The sequence below is a fragment of the Thermobia domestica genome, unplaced genomic scaffold (assembly GCF_964235325.1).
Source record: "Thermobia domestica unplaced genomic scaffold, izTheDome1.hap1.1 HAP1_SCAFFOLD_258, whole genome shotgun sequence".
In the NCBI taxonomy this organism is placed as follows: Eukaryota; Metazoa; Arthropoda; class Insecta; order Zygentoma; family Lepismatidae; genus Thermobia; species Thermobia domestica.
In genome coordinates, this window is record NW_027655974.1 from 63,894 (window position 1) to 87,131 (window position 23,238).

The 23,238-nt window shown below is 34.0% G+C and overlaps 1 long non-coding RNA gene across 2 annotated transcripts; it reads left to right on the plus strand.

Annotated features, from left to right (window-relative positions):
- The first annotated feature begins 13,362 nt into the window (after positions 1-13,362).
- On the plus strand, positions 13,363-22,907 carry LOC145676640 (uncharacterized). 2 transcript variants are annotated; one of them, XR_014129419.1, is made up of 5 exons: positions 13,363-13,565; positions 16,387-16,619; positions 17,323-17,496; positions 19,612-19,708; positions 22,673-22,907. It is a non-coding gene; the product is annotated as an uncharacterized LOC145676640 (long non-coding RNA). The 2 variants fall into 2 exon arrangements; XR_014129420.1 differs by lacking the exon at positions 13,363-13,565 and adding an exon at positions 14,157-14,268.
- The last annotated feature ends 331 nt before the right edge of the window (positions 22,908-23,238 follow it).

The window sequence follows — 23,238 nt, forward strand, 5'->3', positions numbered from 1 at the left end:
AGTATTTTGCGTCTTTTATGTAGAATTCATATGAATTCGAACTCTTGCACAAAATTTGAACAACTTATATGGGCATCTTACAGTTAGTGAACTACAGGCACCCCTATATAGCTCAAAAAATTTTTAAAACTCTCAAATATGTGTTCGTTATTTTAAATGAACATTTTAAATATCAAATTTCATGCCTCTAACCTTAGAGGATTCCGAGCAATAGGCACGAGATCTTATTGTAACAATTGCAACTCCCATTTCCTTCCCTTCCAAGTCGGATTTCCAAACATTCTTCCTTCGTGGTACTTAACGTTACAAATGGTATGTACTCTCTAAATTTCAAGTTTCTAGCTTAAGCAGTTGGGCCTAGGCGTTGATTGGTCAGTCAATCAGAAATTCTTTTATGTAGAGAGATGTAGAGAATTATCTTTCATCACTTTAGAAAGAAGAAAGGAGAGAAATGTTTTGATCGTAAAAAAAAAAAATAAATAAATAAAAACTAGAAATCGATATTTCAACGGATTTACATATATCATGGTCCATACATACTTACAAAAAGGGATTTTCGATATCTGTCCGTTTGTCCGACCATTCGTCCTGATGTACATTCCCCTAGAGGCCATACCGTTCAACGTATCGAGATCAATTTTAAACTTAAGGTTTATATGTGATTCTTTAGAGGGATCGAATTACCCTCCTATCCCTAAAATTAAGCGTAGTTTACTGAAGTGAAAATGAAAATTTGCGATTTTCTCTAACGATTTTGTTTGTATTGCATAAATCAATTTCTCAATAACTACCCTACACTGTGGCATAAGTCATACCCCTGGGAAAATTCAAGAAGGGGTAGTATACTCTTGGGGAGAGTTTTTTTTTGGGGGGGGCGATTTTTCTCAAAAACGACTCAGGTAATTTTTTTCATATTTCATAAATTCACATTTCATTAATGACCTGACAATATGGAATAACTGATTTGTCCTGCAAAAATCTACGACCAGTAGTTTGTTCTTGGTGATGACTTTTTTCGAACGATTTTCTAGAAAATATCTCAGATCATTTTGTTTATATTTCATAAATATTTCATTAATAGCTCCATAACATTGCGTAAATTGACAAGAGATAGTTTAGTATTAGGGCGAAATTCTTTTCAGACTACTTTCTGCGAAATGACTCAGCGGATTTTAGTCATATCTCATAAATAAATATTTCATTAGTATTTCTATAATGCTTCATTTAAAAACTTTCATGAGGATATCCACAAGAGGTAGTTACTCTTGAGTGAGTTTTTCTGGTAGTTTTGAAAAATACGACTTCAGGAATTGTATTATTTTATGTAGAAATATTTCATTAACAACCCTATATATATAACAAGTTATTTAATTTTGGAAAAATCTACAAGAGATAATTTACTTGTGAGGGGTGAGTTTCCTTTGAGCAAAAATTTCCAAAAAGCCTTATAACTTTGTTTGTATTTTACAAGAAAATTTTTCACTAATAACTGTAGAACAACATGATTTAATTTAAGAAATTGGAGCTAGAAAGTTTAGCGCGATTGCCCGTACTTTTCATTTACTGGGTATTGTTGACAGTTTCGTTTTGCACGTTTAAAATTGAATTTGAAGGATTAACTTTAAAATACAGAAAAAAATCGGTAATGTTTAGCCCCTTTTCTATACGATAGCACTATTTTCCCTGTCCTAAATCCCCTCATATCGTTAATGTCCACAGTCAGATATACAATCAAAGTAGGTGGCCATGTCCGAGTAATTGAAAAGCTGCAGTAATTCAACATCCTTGACAATGAAGGATTTTATAAAAATCTATACGATAGTCAACTATTTTTGACCCATATAAGTAACTGAGAAATACAAGAATGTTAAACACTGTAAGATAGCTCTAAAGAGACTCTTCCATGATTCAAAGGCGTCTTAATATGTCGTTTGATTTCCCTTGAAGAACCTGTTTTTTACGAGAATGCGAGAAATTGGGCTGCGGCATTTACCTCTTCTTTAGAAGAGCACTATTGAGATGTCTCCATGGTCGTTGCACATTTTTTATATAGTATATATACGTATAATCTCTTTCCTCCCTATTTTATTGATTCCTATAAATCTGTCTAGCCTTGTCAACACGTTCATTTTACGACTAACAATAAGTCGAGTTAACTTTTAACCTTTCCTATGGACCTTGAAACGAAAACGAAACCAATAACTCACTGGAATGGATGCTAAAACTGCACCAAACACCCTATGATAATACAGCAGAACAAAATTCACAAACGGATACGTCTACACAAGTTTACAAATTGTGTCAATGTGATAAAATAAAGAAAAAAAATATTCCACTTTAATCATAGTCTTTGTTATTTAAGAAGTTTCTATTCCGAATTACCAAAATAGAATTACTTCTCGTTAAGTATTGAAAAGTAAAATATATTCCTTCCTCAACACACACAAAAGTAGCTTCGGCGTTTTTGAACTTTCTTAAGCAAATTTTTAATATTTACTTACCTAATAGTATAATAGTAAATACATATTTAGGAATGATACTTAAAGGCTATAAACTTACAGCACATGAAGGAATAATCTGTTAAAACCCTTAAATCCAAAACTTCTGGATCATACCATTATTTCCTACTGAAAGGTTGATAAGAAGTGTTTGTGACATTAAAAGTGAAAATAAACTGGACATTATGCAATCTTTCTGTATGTTTCCTTCTTACGACACAAATTTTCATTGCTGTAAAATATATATATGCTTTTTGTATGGTTATCTCTATGTTGAGTAATTTGAATTTTGCGAGCATTCAACAACTGTCAACGGACTTATTATTAATTTTACTCAACAACGGACAAATGTCATGAGCGTGGCTATTATCTCATACATTGATATCAGCAACTAATTTAACGTGTTTACTTAATTTTATATTAAAAGATTATAGCATTGCAGGCAGATTGCTTGTAGCGCAAGTTGGAAAACTGCCACGCACTATACTGTCTCTTCAGCTTAATGTAAGGATTGTTTTCTTCAATGCCATTCACCCAATGTAATCTTTCCCTATTCCTGTCACGGGTTTTCCTATCGCCATACCTTATAGCTAGTTCCTTAGAATCTATTGTTATTATTATTATTATTATTATTATTATTATTATTATTATTATTATTATATCATGTACCAAAATCAATTAGTTTTTCATTAATTTCTTGTTGTGATTATGATATAGTGGTAATAGCAGGAATTCGGTTATCTGAAATTCATAATAGTCAGGATTTCTTTCCTGAAACATATACTTATCTCAGAGCTGAAAGGCACATAGTCAAGAAACAGGTAATAGACATGAAGATTCTTTGATAGCCATCAAAAATAATTTTCAAGAGATACAGCCTATATATAGATAGTTAGTGAATGCATCTGGATAGAACTTAAATGCAAATCCACCAAAAAAGCAAAAAATCTTTTGACTTCCTGCATATATTTTCATTCAGCATTCAACCCGGAAGACTTTGAGAATTATCGATATTGTATTTTGGACAAACTTAACTTTTTGAAATATGGTGTGCTAACTTTAATATTCTAAAATTAACAAATTGACATCTTTACCTGAGATACACTATCATTCAAAAGTTTAATATCAGTTACTTTTTGTATTACATGAATTTGTGTGTGGAACCAACAGTTTCGTACTTGGGCTTGGTTGTAACTTATGCATCTCTAGCGTCTAATAAGCATGAAGAGTATATGGTGGTGCCTGACATACACCGTTATTTAATTGTTACTTAACTTTTTCCACCTAATGTTTGTAAATCGTATGAGACCACTGAGCGCTTTCTAGTTACTAGAAGTGGTTATTTTTCTTTGTAGTTTCAAATTTCAAATGCTGCTTTGTGTATATTATTGTATAATGACATAAGTGAAATCACTCGTAAATTTGAGGAAGTTAGTGTATTGGCAATAGGCAATAATGTTCTCAAATATATGTCTACGAAATTCAGATGACCTTTTATAGTGTTCCAAAAAATTTATCTCCTTGTTAAAAACTAAATATCCAACTTCTAAAAAGATTATAAATTTTCCCAAGTGTTAATGATTATATAGATTTCCTAATTGTAGAAGAGCCTTTAAAATCAGACAAAATTATAATAGAATAGAAAGTGATTAAACTTGTGCTCCTGAGAAATTTTGGAGATACGTAAAGAGTGTGAAAAACAATGAGTCGATTGGTATTTTAAAAGGTGATGTTTTGTTGACAGAGTGGAATATTATATGCTTAATATAATAAATCAATCATCATTTACTATACATTTGGTGAAAATGAAGTCCTCAAAATTACAACTAAACACGTGTAAGAAATTATTAATCTGTTAAGACTAAATTAGCATCTGGAGTTGATGGTATAGCATCCTTTGTTGTTAAGGGAATAGCGGGAATAATGTCAGCTATTCTATTTTTCTTGTGTAGATGGAGTCTTTATAGCAAAATCTATCCGGATGCATGGAAGATGGTAGCGACTACACTCATGCCTAAAACTAAGAAACTATATGAAGAATTTTCGCTCATTTGTATAATGAATGTTATTCCGAAAATGTTCAACAAAATAATTTATAAATATGCTTATAAAAAAAGGTAAAGGGTGAAATTGATAAAAATCAACGTGGATTCATAAGTTGGAAAGCTGCAACAACTAATGTGACAACACTAATGCGTAATTTATTTCCCGTCATTCGTACAGACGGTCGAATAAATTATATTTATTTAAACTTTCCCAAATCATTTGACAAGTAAATTGGAGAGATATAATCTACCCAACGGTATTATTAAGGGGGTAACTTCATATTTAAATAATAGGAAATATGTGGTAAGATACTAAAGTAGTCTTTCCTCTACCCATATTACCTCTGGGGTGTCTCAAGTCTCTAATCTCGGTCCTTTATTGTTATTTATGATATCTTTCAGAATTTAACATACAAGTATCTATGCAAATGCAAATGATATTAAGACTTTTAATGTAATTGAATCTATTCAGGATTAAGTTATTTTGCAAAAGAATGGTCTGAAAAGAATTTTCTTCCTTTCAATTTTAACACGGCTCAAAGAATAGTGTTTTCGAGGAAAGTAAATCCTTTAATGTACAAATATAAGTCATCAAGATATTCTGTTTGTTAAGTATGTTAAAGATTAAGAAGTAATATTGGATGATAAGTAGCTTTCCCAGAAACAGCTTCAAGTAGTAGTATCAAAAAGCAGAAAGAATTAACTATGTTGATATTTCAGGAGTATTAACACTCGTAAAAGACTTTATATGCGTAATATCAGGTCACATTTGTAGTACTGCACAGTTATCTGAAATAGAGAATCTACATGTTGTAGAATAACTTATACATATACAAGAATATTGGATACTATACTTAAAAATCACTTCAACGCGAAGAAGAAAATCAGAGCAATCAATCATACTATATCCCACTACTCATATACACCTGTGGTATAATGAACTGGACACAGAGAGACCTTGACAAATTAAGTAGAGTAACACGAATAACATTAAGGAATTGTCCACACAGTACAGCAGAAAGGGAAACTATTCCAAGACAACAAGGAGGAAGAGAGATAATAGATATTTACAAACTATGTGCAGAGCAAATTGACTCATTTGAAATTCTTCATCACATGAAAAACACAAACGGAAATGTTCAGGAAAATAGTTGAAAATGAAAATGACAGCATGAAACTCAAGCTTAACTATGACAATTTTCAATTGATATTCAAAAAAATATAAGATATGACACAGAAGCCAATTCTAGACGAATATATGGACAGAATGGAACAACAACACGTAAACCAGTAATCCAGAACATACGGTTAACCAACAAATGTTCATTGAAGCAACTCGTAGAATAGTAATTCTAGACAGAAAATGTTAAGACGAAAATGAAACAATGGAATATATCCTGGGACATGGAAGTTGGCAGAGGGGACCAAGAAGGAGAAGTATCTCTTCCTGAATTCTTATATTCAAGTCATATTTTTTTTTTTCGAGAAAGTCTACTCCGAAGAAAGTTAGTGCCAAATATACCCTTGCTTTGTGAAATTAGATGAACTGCAAAATATTTCAGTTCAATTATTTGGCGACAACTTCGTTCCTCACAGGTCGACATGGGTTATGGGGTTTGGAAAGTAAGGGGTTTTCTTTACTAATTTGGCACCCCTGAACACAAGAATGACATTAGTTTGTTTTCATCATCCTCAGTTTTCTCTGCACACCTACCCCCCTCTCCCAACCTATTCAAGGTTATTACCACAAAAACAGACTGTGAAATCGACTTTATAGAGTTTCATTTTTTAAATGTGGCAAGATCGCTTATGTGTAGGGAGCAGAAGGAAAGAGGAAAACTACCACTGAACACTCATTGCTTCGTTATCGATTCGGAAATAAACAATGTAGTGTGTATGAGGGCGGGAAGAAGGTCCTTGCGTTACTGATTGCTAGCGGTGTTTTTCGTTTATCTAGAAATTGTTTGTGTTTCGAAGTGCTGTTTGTAAAATGTCAGGACGACAGTGTCGTAATAGCCCTGATACATTTTGTTACATATGTGGAGTTTACGTGATAAGTTCAAGACGCCGACAATTATCGGCATTTGTTCGAAAAGCATATTTTGCTTATTTTTGGAATGAAGTTCGGAGATCACGACAAGTCGTTTGCTCCACACATCGTCTGTCATACATGCGTGGAGCAATTACGGAAGTGGAGTGCAGGTAAATTGAAAAGTTTGAATTTTGCTATTCCCATGGTATGGCGTGTGCAGAAAAACCATGTGGATGATTGTTACTTCTGTATGACCAACGTAACGGAATTCAACAAGAAAAACATGAACAAAACCGTTTATCCGAACTTAGAATCAGCTATTAGACCTGCGCCTCATGGTCCAGGGCTTCCAATCCCCTCTCCACCAACGTCAATGGATGCATGTGAAGTTTCTGAACCGGATGTAAGTTTTGAAAGTCGTGATTAAGACGTTTCCGTAGGTGGTAGTGATAGCAACCCGAAACCTCTTAATCAAGCAGAACTAAATAATTTGGTGAAAGACTTGGGACTCTCGAAAAACGCAGCACAACTTCTAGACTCACGGCTCAGTGAAAACAACTTACTTGCACCCGGCACATCTTATTCATTGTGCCGAAATTGAGATAAAGACTTCAGAAACTTTTTCTTGAAAGAGGTTCAATGGTGTTCTGCAAAGACACCGTCGGACTGTTGAACAAAATGGGTGTTCAAACGTATGATAGTAAGCAATGGAGGTTATTTACAGATTCCTCGAAGAGGAGTTTGAAGGCGTTATTGCTACATATTGGAAAAGAACTAGCATCAATTCCAGTTGCGTATTCCGTATATTTAAAAGAGTCATACAGTACCATGAAACTACTTCTTGAAAATGTGAAGTATGAAGAACACCTTTGGCTTGTATTTGGTGACTTCAAGGTGATCGGAATACTTTTCGGCCAGCAAACAGAGTACACAAGGATGCCGTGCTATCTAAGCGAGTGGAACAGTAGAGCGTATGATGAGCATTGGAATAGAAGAGAGTGGCCTAAGAGGGAAAATCTGCTAGTGGGATCAAAGAACATCGTGAATGAGCATTGGTAGACCCAAAACGCATTTTATTGCCTCCACTACACATAAAACTAGGACTTATGAAACAGTTTGTGAAAGCATTGGATAAAACAGGAGAGTGCTTCCAGTATCTGTCTAGTCAATTCCCAAATCTGTCAGCTGCAAAATTGAAGGAAGGCATCTTTATTGGAGCCGATATACGTAAGTTGATGTCTGACGAACGCTTCGAAAGTACAATGTCGGAAATAGAAAAGCAAGCTTGGGGAAGTTTCAAAAATGATGTGTGACATTTCCTTACTCAGAATAAGCACTGGAGATAGTGGAAGATATGTTACAGAAATTTAAACAATTAGGATGCAAAGTGAGCCTGAAACTACATTTTCTAATGTTACATCTAGACCATTTTCCGGACAATTTGGCTGACACATCTGAGGAACATGGTGAACGGTTCCATCAGGAACTTAAAACTCTGGAACGACGTTATCAAGATCATTGAGGAATCAACATGATGTCTGACTACTGCTGGCATCACACGTGAAGGAGAAGTCACGCACAAGAGGAAGAGTATCAGACGTTCATTAAGAGGCAAACGTCAACGGAAGTAATACCTTGTCTGGTAAGTTTGAAACTTCTTACTGTGTATATTGCATAGTATCATGGGCGGATTTTGGAGAAACACCCTGGGTGGCATGAGAGAGCATGGGGGACAATTACTTGAAGGGTGGTAGGGAAAGTACCTTTCCCTACTACTTTCTCTGTTGCTAGCAAGTACTTGTTTAGCATTAATACTATATTATGTTATTCCGAAATGGCTGGGGGGCAATGCCCCATCCCCCATAAATCCTATGCATAGTATAGTCACTATTCTGTATATAAATATCCTTCTTGGAATATTATATGCATCTCATGTTGTATTTATAACTATGTAACTTTTTCATACTGCCCCCATCGTCATGCAATTGCTTTCCGATTCCGCTGGTTACAGATTATTATGATGATGATGATTGTGAAAAAACCTGACGTGATGTAGAAAAATAGGCTTCATTTTCGTGATCAGCGTACTCGATTTATTCAGAAAATCATATTTTTATGCAATGCCTAGAAAAAAAGTGAAAATTTGTCGACCTGTGTGAAGCTCTCCGCCTTTTGCTATAGCAACAATGTAACATGCCAGAGGGTATATCTTCTAGTTTGCACTATTTCAAGATTTGAGTTTGCTGTGTTATTAGTCATTACAAATTATAGAAAAATATTCTTCCGAATTAAAACAATTGTTAACATTTTTCAGGGTGTTCAAATTTATACCTTTTTCTGTCTAGGATCACATGATCAGTTGGTGACCATATTCCAAGATAACAGAAAAAGCTCATTTGTGATCTTCAACATTCAATATTTTTTAAAAAAATTATATATTTCGAGTAAACTAAGCATCGAACCGACTATTCGGCGCAAACTGTCCAGGCAAGTACATTGACCTAATTACCCGGAAGATTTGGAGAAGAAGTTCAGATGTTCAGAATTCATTCCTTATCTAGATTCCGTAATTGCAGCATTGCAAATCCACTTTCCTCTGTTCAACAACAACGCGTTTTCCATTATGACACTCCATCTTCAAATCATGAACAATATTATTGCAGAGGGTCAAATATGGTACAAACTGTGGAATAACAAAGGCATTAAAAATTAGAAAGACATAAAGTACATTGATCAAATGGACCATTCTTTCAAGTTTCATTATGCAATACATTTCGCAACCTTGATCGAACTAACACTTCTTGCTACCACGTGCACCTAACACATTCAGCACTCTCCGTTGTGTAAAATCTTGGTTCCGATCAACTATAGATAAAGCGACTGGCTGGCCCATGTCTATTGAGCGTTCACTATGAACGAGTAAACACCAGAAAAGATCATTTTGTAAATGAAGATATTAATAAATTTGTTTTGCAGCCTTATTTCGCTTTAAGCTAACGTTAAAACAATGAAGAAGGTATGTAATTGTATAAAACTATATTTATACTCCGATAATAAAATACCTTTTCTAATTCAAATTAATATCGTAAAACTAATAATTTGTAAGAAATAAGTCTGATCGTTTTCGGCCGTCCACATATTACATATTTACAATGATTCTCAAGTTTAGAATGATCTGACTTAGCTCCTTTCATAACCTAAATACATAAAGGTAGTTGAAATCGAAATGACTAACTTTGCTCCTCACTTAAAAATATCCTGGCGACGTCCATGTCCTGGGAGAACGTAAAACCCAAGCATCAGCTGAATATACAGAAAGAGACAATAAGTAGCAAAAATTGTACACCATAGTAATCAAATGCGAACTGATGTAATAGAAACTACAGAAGCTGCTATTTTACAAATACAAGCCTTATCTCGTCGTGTAAACCTTCAAACCATGCTGGGAAAGATCCATCACTAGATATAAAACCATGACACGCAATAGACTAGATATTGTCTAACCGTTAGTAGAAAAGAACAAAACATGAACCTTCATAGTAGTTATTGCAGTATTGTCGGATAAAAACTTGCGGAAGAAATATGTAGAAAAGAAAGTACGCTGACTAAGGAACTGAAGTTAAAGACATGTGTTAACAAGAACCTGTAACAATAGTTCCATACTTAATATCCTATACAGGACTTAAACCACCTACTCTAAAGGCAAAATTGAGCAGACACACTCATTCCTATTGTAATGAAATTATAAAGAAGGAGTAAAAAGTGACATTTTTTATTTTATAGAAAATACTACGTATATTAATAACGTTTTATTCCAATGTAAAAAGATAGAAAGAGAAAAGAAATGGAGAAGAGGAAATTGTTTTAAAACTATTTTGTAGTTTTGGTAATAGATGGCTGCCAAAGCTATCTAAATGAATTTCAAAATATTTTTGTAAATAGTGTAAGCATGTTTATAGTTAATTGGTTTTAAGCAAGAGCCTGAACTCTGTCACGTACTCGGTGTACTAATCACTTGGGTCATTAGAAAACAGGGAATACACTAATTCCAGAACCTCAAAGTATAAATTAATGTAAATTGCTTAATATAAAAATGTCCGGAATAGGCCAGGGAAATATTCTGGTTCGGACTGCAAGCGGCAATCAGTGTTCCACAAGAAACTTTCTGTCGCTTGAAGATAAAAACAACATGAGTAAAAAAAATCATTGGTGTAGTTGAAAGAGGACTCTTTTACTGTAGGTAAGTTGTATTTTCATTCAAGTATGCTAAAAAACTGTCACCAATAGAATCCAATGCTTAAATTTTGGTCTTCCGTGTAACAGTACAGAGGGTAGACTCTTGCATTCACTTGATTATTCTGTAACATTATCTGATTCATACACTATTTTTTATGTAGTAAATTTGTGTAAATAAAGCTCTGTACCTCACTGGAAAGGAAAGACACAACTACTTTTTACTTTCTTTTTATTGCCCATAACCTATATGAATTAAGGTACAGGTGGGAATACTTGTTTCTTCTACCACTTTGCCTCTCCCGCAATCAATATTCAAGGTTCAAACTAATCAGTTATTTAAACACTATATTGAGGAAGACAATGCTACAGCTCCTGAATGTCCAGAACACATTAGAGAAGAAACGGTCTTGGCTAAGACCGACCACAACACTAAAGGAAATTTGAGGCGGTCAGAAATAATAATAATAATACATTCATATATATGTATATTTATTCGGTTATTCGGTTATTTTCGAACACCTGGATTGGAAGATCTATTGCTACTTCGTTAATATGTGTAATAATAAAATTCACGGAGAGCAAATCCAGAGTTGCCCAAAACCGCATTATGTAAGGTATTCCTGTACTTTGATCCACTTAAGATACGTAACGTATTATCCCGTTAAGTAGTCAAGGTTTTTAGGTTATTATTTATTTTCCATAAGCGCGATGGAGAATCAGGTGTCGTGCGTTTCCTGCCGTTCTTCTGCCTCATCTTCTTTTGTTTTCTGGTCACAAATAAGGTGTCTAATCGGATTTTAAATCAAAATCCTATTCCACTTGATAATTTGTAACCTTCCTACGATCTTCTAGCTCTCCTCAGGTTGACTGGTTGCGTGACTCCAGAAACACACATTATACAAGCAGAGTATCTTCCGAAATAGAAATGGCTTCACGCGCTGTTTCAACATCAAAGAAACGGTTAAACCACCGCGACATAAAACACTACATAAATATAAAATGCTAAGAGACTCATCTTATCTGATACATGGGTTTAACACATATTTACGAATCCTTATAGATCGTCAGCTAAAATGTATGTTTCCCGGCCATAAACTTATTTAAACCTAACATGTTTATGCGTATGATTTATATATTGAACATCAGTTGAGTTAATTTAAAGTGTTACATTAAAAATTATATAAAGCATCTAGAGGCTTATGCAATATAAGTTAATGGTAGTATTAATTTTAATGTCCTTCGTATCATATATTCCCAGTCGTCAAAAGTTTCTTGAGGTACATATATATATATATATATATATATATATATATATATATATATATATATATATATATATATATATATATATATATACAGGGTGTCCATAAAGTCCGTTGCCACAGTGTGTATCCTCGAATTGACTACGAATATGAGAAAACGCAAAAACACATCCATCATTATTTTAATGGGCTTGAATTTTGAGCTATAAAAGGTCCATCCCAGACACCCCTATATAGAGGTACGAGGGGTCAACTTACAAATTTTAAATAGCAAAAGAGGTCGAATAATATACCGTTGGAAAGGTCTCAACAAGAGAAATATTTTCCCGAAAGTTTCAAGTCCGTATGTTGATCCCACCCAAAATGGCGGGGATTCACATTTCGTGTCCATAAAGTCCGTTGCCACTCCGTGTATCTTCGAAACGACTAAAAATATAATAAAACGCGAAAACACGTCCATCATTATTTCAATGGGCTTGAATTTTGAGTTATAAAAGGTCCACCCCCAGACACCTCCGATAGGGGTATGAAGGGTTATGTTTTTACATTTTATCATATTCTTAGTTGTTTCGAAGATACACGGGGTGGCAACGGACTTAATGGACATGAAATGTGAACCCTCGCCATTTTGGATGGGGTCAACATAGGGACTTGAAACATTACAACAATAGTTTCTGGTTGTTTTAATTACAAGTTGCAGTTCCATTATTTAAGCAGTGTTGCCAACTTAAATAAATTGCTAAATATTATTCTAAATATAGTGCAAACAACGTAACTAAGCTGCAAAACATTTTAATAACTCGTAATTTGCTTAAGAATGGTTTCAAAAGACGACGTTTTTCATAGTTTTTGGGCTATTTATAATGTTAATGTCAAAGTTTTCGTTCCAGCTATACATGTAAATGCAAATTATAACTGAAATTAAATGTAACTGATAACTTCTCAGTAACACTAGTTACTACTAGTTACTACTAGTTACCACTAGTTACTAAGCCTTAGGCCTGATGTACACAAAACCATGCTTAATTAAAAGTTCTAAATGCACCCTAAATGCATTTCACTTGTTTTTGACCACCGACCACCTCAAACTCGATCCATACCATCCCAGACAGCATGCTTGCTTGCCGCAAGCTTGCCTTTCGCTTTTATTGGATTTTATTTCGCTTTCGCTTATACACAAAAGCTTATTTTTGTTTAGCGCAAGCCATAGTGCAGACAACCCAAGCTTCGCTTGCGAAACGTTTTTCTTGAATTGAACTAAAAAGCCAGCGCGCGTTCGATTTTCATTTGTTCTCAAAAACCACGAGACGCTGACATCTTTTAATTTTTGGCGCTTTGGTTGGTAGTGTTCGCGTTGTTAGCGTCTTTTTTGTATTCACGTTGATAAAAAGGGAAGATAGTAGTCGTTCATTTTATATTTGTTAATCGCAATTTGCCACCTTCAGTGTTGGAAGATAAATTATTAAGAAGGAGGAATCGCAAATAGAAGGAGGTAAGTCAGAATTTTTCCTTAGTAAAATATGAACTTCATTTTATGCTTGCCATTTTATGTCGTCTGAATTTCAATTGCCGGTGTATGCTACTGTCGTACATTAGTACAATAATATAAATGCAACATAAATATATCTATATTTACGGGCAAATATATATATATATATATATATATATATAATGCACTAGATGCACCACACAAATAATAAAAATCATTCTTTGATATGTATGAATTTATACAAATGCAAACTCACACTTTAATTAAAATTTGTTTCTTCAAGTGCTTTATTTACCTTAACTATGAGTGTTTACACATGGCAAGGAAGGATTGAATTGGAACTATACTTATCTCCAAAGTCTGTTCTATATTTTTGATTCAATGAATCAGAATGTTAATGAAATTCATCGTGCATATTAAGAATAATGGAGTCTACAGTAATATTTTAAATAAAACATGTCTTGTATTTTTGGCTTACAATTTGCTTGTTAAAAATAAAATCCCTGAGACATTCTGCAGGCTTAATTTTCCTTGTAGGCCTACATGCCCAAATATTTGCGTACAGATTGATAAGATGCGTGGAAGCTGATGTGCCATAAAAAGTATTGTTCTGCGAAAAACACACACTAAGCTGTGATACACGGCCAGTGCAAGCAAAAATTGCATCATTTCACGTCAGGACATAGCATAACTGGTGGGCCCGCATGTGAGTATCCATAAGGAGGGGCGCGTTAGCAACATGGGTGCGCGTAAATGGATTAAATTTCGATACACACGAGGATAACTTTACACGTTCATCTTAACGCATAGCAACAAGTGGAACTTTGTTAGAAGTATTTTGTAACAATGTGTCATTGCATACGACACATACTGTGCAAATGTGTCAACACGTGCGAAAATCTCTTGCCTCATTCACACTTTATGGGTGCATACTGTCAACTTTTAGCACAAAATCGTATCTTACAGCCTTAGCAAGTGTTTGTGACTCGCGGAAACTGGGAGAATTTGTGCAATAAGCATAAATTTGTGGAAGAAATGTGTTTTATAATTTGAAGAGAGCATTTCGTTAGTAATCGGAAAAAGGAAGTACCTTATCCTTGACCAATATTTCATCTGAAAACCTTACTGAAATGTCCACTTGTGTTGGTTAACTACAAAGTATAGGAGGGACTCTCTGGAAAGCGCTATACCTCTGTCACCTGACTCATTAAATGGAATCCTCCAAAAGAGATTTGTTAAATGGTTGTTAATATTTCGTGAAGGTAATAGTGCGCCCTTAAAGCAGAATAGTACGTGATTGGACGACGGGTAGTGAAATTCACCCTTCAGAAAGTCTTGTTATGGAAGTAAGGGTGCATTTGATGCTCATGAATATGAATGCTCGTGAATGCATATATATAATCTTTACGCAATAGGATACTACGGGAAACTGCACTATCCCCTTTTATGGATGTGCACGTACTCTGTTTGTTAGGCATAGGTCGGCTTTCGGGGATCTAGAATTTTTTGGTAGAACTTATTACTATTTTCTTAAACATGCCTACTTTCGTTAAGTTAGTTTAGCTTTCGCCAAAAAATACTACTAAATTAAATGTTTTATACAATATTGCCGAGCGAACGAAGGCATTTTAGAGGCCCGCAGAACACGTTGTCTGCTAGGTTCGCAATCAAAGAGAAATGCTAGGCCCTTATGCTTCAGAAGTACTACTTTCAGTAAGGTATTTCTGAGAAATACTAACTGTATAGTTAAGGTACTTACTTTTCTTTTGATCACTACTGCCTTAATAATGGCAGAGGACCGTTATGCGACATGAGTTTCCAACTCTGTCTGTGTTCTGTTATGTGATTTCATGTTTGATTAGCAGAAATTTTATTAATGTATTTCTCAAGAAATATCGAACTCACAGGTTCAGTGTCCAGATATTTGGGTTCCTTAGTAAGTGAGCTTTCCAAATTATATTACATATTTTGTTCCGTAAATTTTACAAATTCATGCACCTATAAATGTGAATGCAGCAACACTTGTGGTAGGTGGTTATTACAACTTAGCATTGCATTAAATTTTTGTCTGGCAAAGATTTATATAAGGCAGGCGCGTTGGCAAAGGTGAGCATCCGTATAACGGAAAAATTGTCTGTTTCGACATTCAATACTAGTAGATCCACAGATCAGGGGGCCTTATGCAAAGTCGTTTTGACACCTCATTAGCGTCATACTAAAGGCCTGACTGCTGCAGGAAATATATGTCAGTCGAACTATTTAGTATGGCACTATCGTCACATAGTAAGGATTAAGGTTCGAGTTTCAGACTCACATTCGACTAAGTTCCAGAATGGTCAGAAATGCCGCATTGTCTTCTTATTTTGAGGACAGTAAATTGATTTAAATAAAGTAATTCCAGAAAGTCATTCGATTTAAATAAATCAACCCTTTGTATTTCTCTTCGGTATATTATTGGACCGTCGAAATTTATTTTCCAATAGCATTTAGTTTTATCAACCATCCATTTACAACTGAGTGACGCAGCAGGAAATTAATCAGAGAACACTTTTCTAATCTTTACAATTTGGAGACATTCGGAACATTTGAATATATACTTTGCATTTTACAGTGATCAAAATAACTAAATAGGATATATTTTCATTATACAGTGTGATTCAACATGAATAATAAGTTTTACCAGAAAACTGATACAGCAGTTTAGACTATGCTACACGTCAAGAAGTATCTGTTATAATTTTCACATTACTTGTTTAGCTGATGTACTGACTTGTCAAATTTAAGATTGCTTTATTATTTAATTTCATAATTGACTTTATTTCAGATTCTGATCGAAGATTAATGAATCACATACTTTCTGTAGTAACGGAAGTATACAAAAGAGTATCTGCTGTAGAAAATAAGTTAAACTCACTGATAGCAGGAGCAACAGAAATTAACTCCAGCTGTATTCCTGAAGAAGATGATCAAATATTCCAAGTGCTTCCATTAACTTCAATGGAAGAATTCGACACATATGAAAAAAAGCTGGAGAATCGGACATACCAGACAAAATTAGTAAGTATACACAATTACTTTAAGAAACGATGGAATACGCAATTAGCAATACCAATAGTATTTTTATCTTGATGTATGTTTTTTTTCTAAGCTGCAGTCGTTTCAATTTCCGTTCCTCGTTCCTCATCTTCAAGCACTACACTTACTCTCCAACATTCATTGTTTAGTAAATGACTTTTTTTTTTTTTTTTTTTTACGATAATGGTGTAGAAATGAATTCGCATTGACGTTTTCCGGTAACTTCTGAACTTACGTCTCGTTAGTTTCTCTTATTTTCTTCTTCACATTTTCTTTTTTACAACTGGGTTCATCAGTCACAACTTTTATCTTTTTTTTGGAGGGGGGCATTTTAACAAATGTAATAAGATTTAGTCAATTTAATATAAGTTTTCATTGCTTCACAGCACAACCGGCGCCAAGTGGGCTTTGTAGCGAGCAAACACCGTATGCGTGGATTTTCTCAGGGTTCTCCCATTTCTTTCATTTAAGCATATTATCCATCCATACAGCTAGCAAGTGAACGTCCCGGGACGCGAAAAAATCAGAAAGAAATAGGGGAACGCTGATCACTATCGTGCTGAGGTGGTGTATGCCATAGCCCCCTACTTCGAGCACTGACGACGAGCAAAGTAATATATAGTATAGAATAAAATCTTAAAACAGTTGAGAGTATTAAAACTTTGTTTTTTTTTTAATTTTACAGGTGAAGATGTTGGCTACATTGGAGGGCTTGATGTGAAATCTCTTGTAATCAACATTTTGAGAAGACTGATTGCTGATTCTCTTGTGGTGCAATTTTCCTTTTCTGGGAGAGTATCTTCCAGCAATACTGTTAAGAGGCCCTTCTCTTGTACAATTCTGTGCAAGACAATATGTGGTAAATATTTTCTCATTGAGCTTCCATGTAGTCGAGTAGTTTGTCTTTGTTGTATGCGATCCTGGACTCATTTCTGGTGAAATGTATTTTTCGGTATTAGCCCAACATGATGAAGTAGTTAGATAGCTATCTGAATTAAGGGGTAGCGGCTTGACGTCCAGAAACCACAAAGGATGGAGCTAGGAGTCTATGCACTAAAAACGTATAACCACTTGAGCATGTTCTTTGGCCTAGCTGTCCATCCGTTCAAATGCTATGAATTTACTTTCTTCAAATTTATTGTTTTTATTGTGCTAGTGTAGTTTGTTATATTATATTCACAAAACATAATGAAGACGTGTAGTTTCCATCCTAAGTAGAGTTTATTATATTCACAAAACAATGAAAATGTGTAGTTTCTATACCAGATAGAGTTTATTATATTCACGAAACTTAATGAAGACATGTAGTTTCCATCCCAAATAGACTTTCTCTGATTAATACATTTCATACAGTTGTAATATTGTACTGTTGTAGTATTTTTAATTTCTCTAGAATTACATTGGAAATGCGATTCCTGCAATTGTAATTTTATTCGGATTATGTTTTTTTATGAGTATATAGAGGAAAACAACTTACGCCGACCTTCCTAACTTTTAAATAAAATTTCTCTTCCTAAAAGAATTCTAAGATGCATCAACAAACTCAAGAATCCAAAATATAGAAGAACCTGACCATACTTGAATTGTTAGGGATTAGTTTATATTAAAAGACGCTGAAATTAAAGGACTTTGGATGTTTTGGAGTGTTTGTATTACTGAGTAAATATATCATAAAGTTATGCTGTATATGCACCATAAATGTGAAGAAACGCTTAAGAGCGTAGCCAATAACCCTTGAAGTTCGCATTTGCCTTTTGCAGTTTCTTGCCTGTTCCGGTTCTCCCAATCTATACCACATAAAATTTTATATTTGCTGTCTTCTACCGATAGTAGCTTGTGTCCGTTTTTTTTTAAATTATTTTATTTATTTTTATTTATTTTTTTTCCTTATCCACTGATAAGCCATATGGCTCGAGAGATCACTGCTATAATGCAATGCAGTGTAATGTACGCAGTATTTGTGTAGTAAGCTTTGCAAGCTTTGCGGTTTATAGTATCAAACTTGGTAGAGATAGATCGATTTTCACATATTGCTGTGTAAAACATTAGGTTACACATCTAGAATGCTGCTATCTTTGTGATTAGCAAACATTTAATTCACAATAACTTGAGGAAATGATCAGATGCATATTAGGGAACATTTTCATACCTTTGTGCATCCAATATAACAATGTTTCCATCGGAGTTTTAATGCATTGTTTACCATCAGTGCTGAGAAGCAACGTTGATTTAACTCTTATATTTTGTAGTTTGGTGAAACCAGAAGATCAATTACATCTATTTATTTACTTATTTATTTTTTCATACATGGATTACATTTCGTTCAAGGGGGAGTGGTGGCTCAGTGATAAAGAGTTTACCTACGATGCTTGGGGTCCCTGGTTCGATACCAGCTCGCGCCGTGTGGACTTTGTGATGGACAAACACCGTGCTCGTGGGTTTTATCGGGGTTCTTCCGTTTTCTCCCACTTTCTTCATTCATTTCTCATCACCGTCTCCTTTACCTTAACCGGAATAATCGTGGGACGTAAAACTTAAAGATTTCATTTCATTTCATTTATAAATTTCGTTCACCAAACCAAAGAATGTTAAGAGGTAAAACAACGTTGCTTTTCAGCACTGAAGAAGGTACAACTTATGGATTGAAACTTTGCTATAGAAACATAGCTATATTGGATACGTAAAGGTAGAAATTTTATGATTTTTGTATGTATTTCTCACTTGAACTGTGTCTTCATTTATTATTAGTTATGCTACTCAGTTTTTAATGAAATAGTTAATTTTCTTCTTTTATCTCTGCTGCTTTAAATAACGTATTAGGGGGAATATTTTCCAGGTTTAGCAGCTAGTGGAAAGTTGTTTACTTACACATTCACTGTAGAATATGTTGTTTTATGAATAATCTCTAAAAATGTTGCCTGTTTTTTGTTATATCTTACTGAAAAAAATATTCATTTATTTATTTATTTTACAGCTGCAGTCAAAAAGATCTATGGGGAGGAAACCGAAAGCAAGATTAAGAAGTTAATGTGCCACTGGCTCCAGCAGGCAAAATATCGGTCACAGAGAAGGTAAGTTTCTTTATTTTTTTCGGGAAATTTTGTATGTCGGAAAGAAAGAAAGCAATTTCCTTTTAGTACCACACCTGCAGAATGTTTGGGAATCTTGCATAAAATAAAAATATGTTCTTTCTGGAAGTTTTATACATTTCCTCCGTGTGATTGATTAAATGGTATTGTGAATTTAAGCACTGAGAGAATTGGGACCAACCTTTGTTTCCGAAAAAAATTAAAAGGACGAAAGATTATTTTAGGTTTTACAAGAATCTATTATTGCTTCCTTGTCACTTCACCAACCCAGATTTAGGGTTTTAAAGTCTAAGCTGTAGAGCATTAGACAATACCACTATAAACTGTCTTGTGTGTAGTCTGCTTATGATTAATTAGATGCTCATAGGTAACACAGAGCCCTACTGATGAAGAGATAAAATCATGTCACATAGGTGTCTTATTTGTATCATGAGTTGTAACTTTGTAATTTTACGTGTTAGGTATTATAGAATGAGGATTAATGAAAAAGTTTTTTTTTTTTTTTTCACTAGGAAGGATCATGCAGGTTCAAGAATTTAGTAATTCAAAGTCAATGTTATTCCAAATACATTATGATTGTCAGTGGCGTATTTACGATTTTGTTTCGGGAAGGGCTATGCTAACTTTCGGGGGAGCTTTGCCTGAAAGTGTGAAAATTCTGCAAGATATTTCATATACTTTACTATAGTAAGTAAGATTTCAGAGGGGGCTTAAGCCCGGAAGCCCCCCCCCCTAAATACGCCACTGATGATTGTATATTAAGTGTTAGAATCATCTCATAACTGTAGATTGCTATCTTGATAATAAGATATTAGAGGTTTAGTAAGATCAAGATCGTTTGAGCTAAGCTTTCTTCTCGACAATAATGCATTTTTAATAAAACAAAATCGTACCAAAACAACTACTTTGAATAATAGTGTTGTTCTGTTTCGACAATATATCATTATTTATGTCAAGATAATGTATAAGGAAGGTAATTATATATTGCACAAACAGTAACAACATTATTATTAAAAGTGGTTGCTTCTGTGAATAGTCTTATAAAAAAGTATTTCCAAATCTACAATGAGCGGCATTTAAAATCAGTTTCAATTCTATCCATATTAATTTCTCTTTAAGAGTGATGGATTGTACTGGTAATAATTGTATATGAAACTAAAATAATTGCTATCACTACAGAAGGATTTTTGTTTTGTTTTGTTTTGTTTTGTTTCGAACAACGTCTTACAATACTTAAGTGAAATACATTTTTGCTTCTGAAGTATTAATTTATTTTTTCCTGTAAGACAGTAGTCTAGCAAGGAAAGGACTTTGTCATGATTGCCAAATGTATATCTGCATGTGTATTTCGAAAGAAACTAAAATTAGAAGCTCAACAATGAAACCTAAGATGCAAGGGTACTCTAATATATTTTTAACGCGCAAATCTGTTTTGATTTTGTATTGTGTTAAGAGTCATTCCATGTCACAGCAACATGCCGAAAAATTGAATTGCCTGAAACTTTGTACACACAAATAATGTTTTTATATTCTATTACTATATCTAAAGCGGTTTTTATACGGTTACATTTGAAATATTTCCTTAATTTTCAAAGAAAACAAAATATCTGTTGTGCGGGAATTCACGGTTTTTGACCAATCAGAAACTAGGTACTGCAAACTGATTCACATTCAATACAGAATCAGATTTCTTAGTTTCAAAGCTTTAAAATGATGTATCAACACTTTTATTTTACAACTCTTGTTTGACAGGATATAATATTTTTTTGTTTACACTTGTACCGCTCTCTCCAGAGAGAGAAAAAAGTTAAATTGTCCGAAAGCCCGAAAAACAAGTATTTTTAAGTACAAAGTTCCAGGCAGTTCAATTTTTTAACATGTTGCTGTGTTATGAAATGACTTAATTGCATACAACACAAAATCAATACAAATCTACACATTAAAAACATTAGGGCACATTTGCAATTGGGGTTTGATTTTTTGAGCTTCTAATTTTAGTATCTGTTGAGAAACTTACGTAGACATCCATTTGGCGATCATGACTTAGTCCTTTCCTTGTAAGTTAGATGAGTAATAAAGTAATTCAGCTGTCGAGATTCAAAGAACAGATAATGTGATTGAATTTGTCCTTAGTTACACGTAAGTTTTTTTGTCTCCCTACCCCGCCCTCTTTTGGGAGTTTTCCAATGTGCTTACCTCCCGTATGTGGATCCCTGGTTAGATTTCAGCTTCCTCCAAGTAGGCTTCGGGGTGGACAATCACTGTGTGCCTGGGTTTTCTCGAGTTTCCTCCGTTTCCTCTCACTTTCATTTCTCCATTTCACTCATTATCACCACCGTCTCTAGCCTACAGGACATAACCTTGGGACGTAATATTGAATATTTCTTTTAATTTTTTCTTTCCTTTTTTGTAGTTACATATTAAAAAATTAAATAGCTGATATAGAGAAAATTTTTGGATCTTTTGTTAACTTGCACGAGGCAAATATCGTGACGATTCATTGGCATTGCAATTCCATTTTTTTCTTTTACTAAAAGAAATCAGAAATTTTGGGATTACAGACTTTTGCAAACACCAAAAATTGCGTCTAAACCATTATATTGAAAAGTGACTAATTTGGCAACAATCTGTACGGTAGTAAACCACACAGTTTGAATTTACTTCCGTTGCTCACACTCTATTTACTTACTTTATTTAGGACTTGCTTTGTTTCCAGCTTAGCTTAAATTGCATCTGTACACGAATCACATTATTCATAAACAACGGTAAATATAGGGTAAGTCATCTGTTACGATAGATACGACCTAGTAGGTATTCTATTGCGAGAAAGTCTGATTTTGGAAATTAAATATAAATATCTTTACTAATGCTTTTAGGATGTAAATCTTGAAGCGAGAAAAGTACACTGCTCAGTTAATGCATTAAATTCGCATCTGTATTTTCCAGGGAGTTCAAGAAAACCGCCTCGATAAACCGAGAAAATGGTGATTGAAGCAGGAGGATGTTATATATTTTTTTTTAATTTATAACTGTATTTTATTGATTTGTACATGATCTATGTTAAAAGAAAACTATTACGATTTTTTTAAAATTTAACATTACAATGTAAACCTTTGAAGATTTTACCAAAGATTATGAAGATTATACATAGAAGATTTTTACCAAATAAAATTGATTTATTCAAAGCTAACCAATTTCTCTTTTTATTTCCTTCTCAGTATTACTTAGCATAGTCAATAGATTCTGCTATCAGTGGATGAAGTTATAGGAAATTGTTCGAATAGCGTAGAGGTAAATATCATGCACTGTCGGTAGATATACCATATTGGCCCGAATATAAGCTACATCTTAAAATTTGAAAAGGAAAAAAAAATATCTGTATATAAACCAAATGAAGAAAACAAATTAAACGCAATGATAAATCAGAATATTATCAATAATGCCGACTGTTTTGACAGTGCTGTTGTTGGATAGTATTGCGGTATTTATAATGCGGCTAGTTTCAACAATTC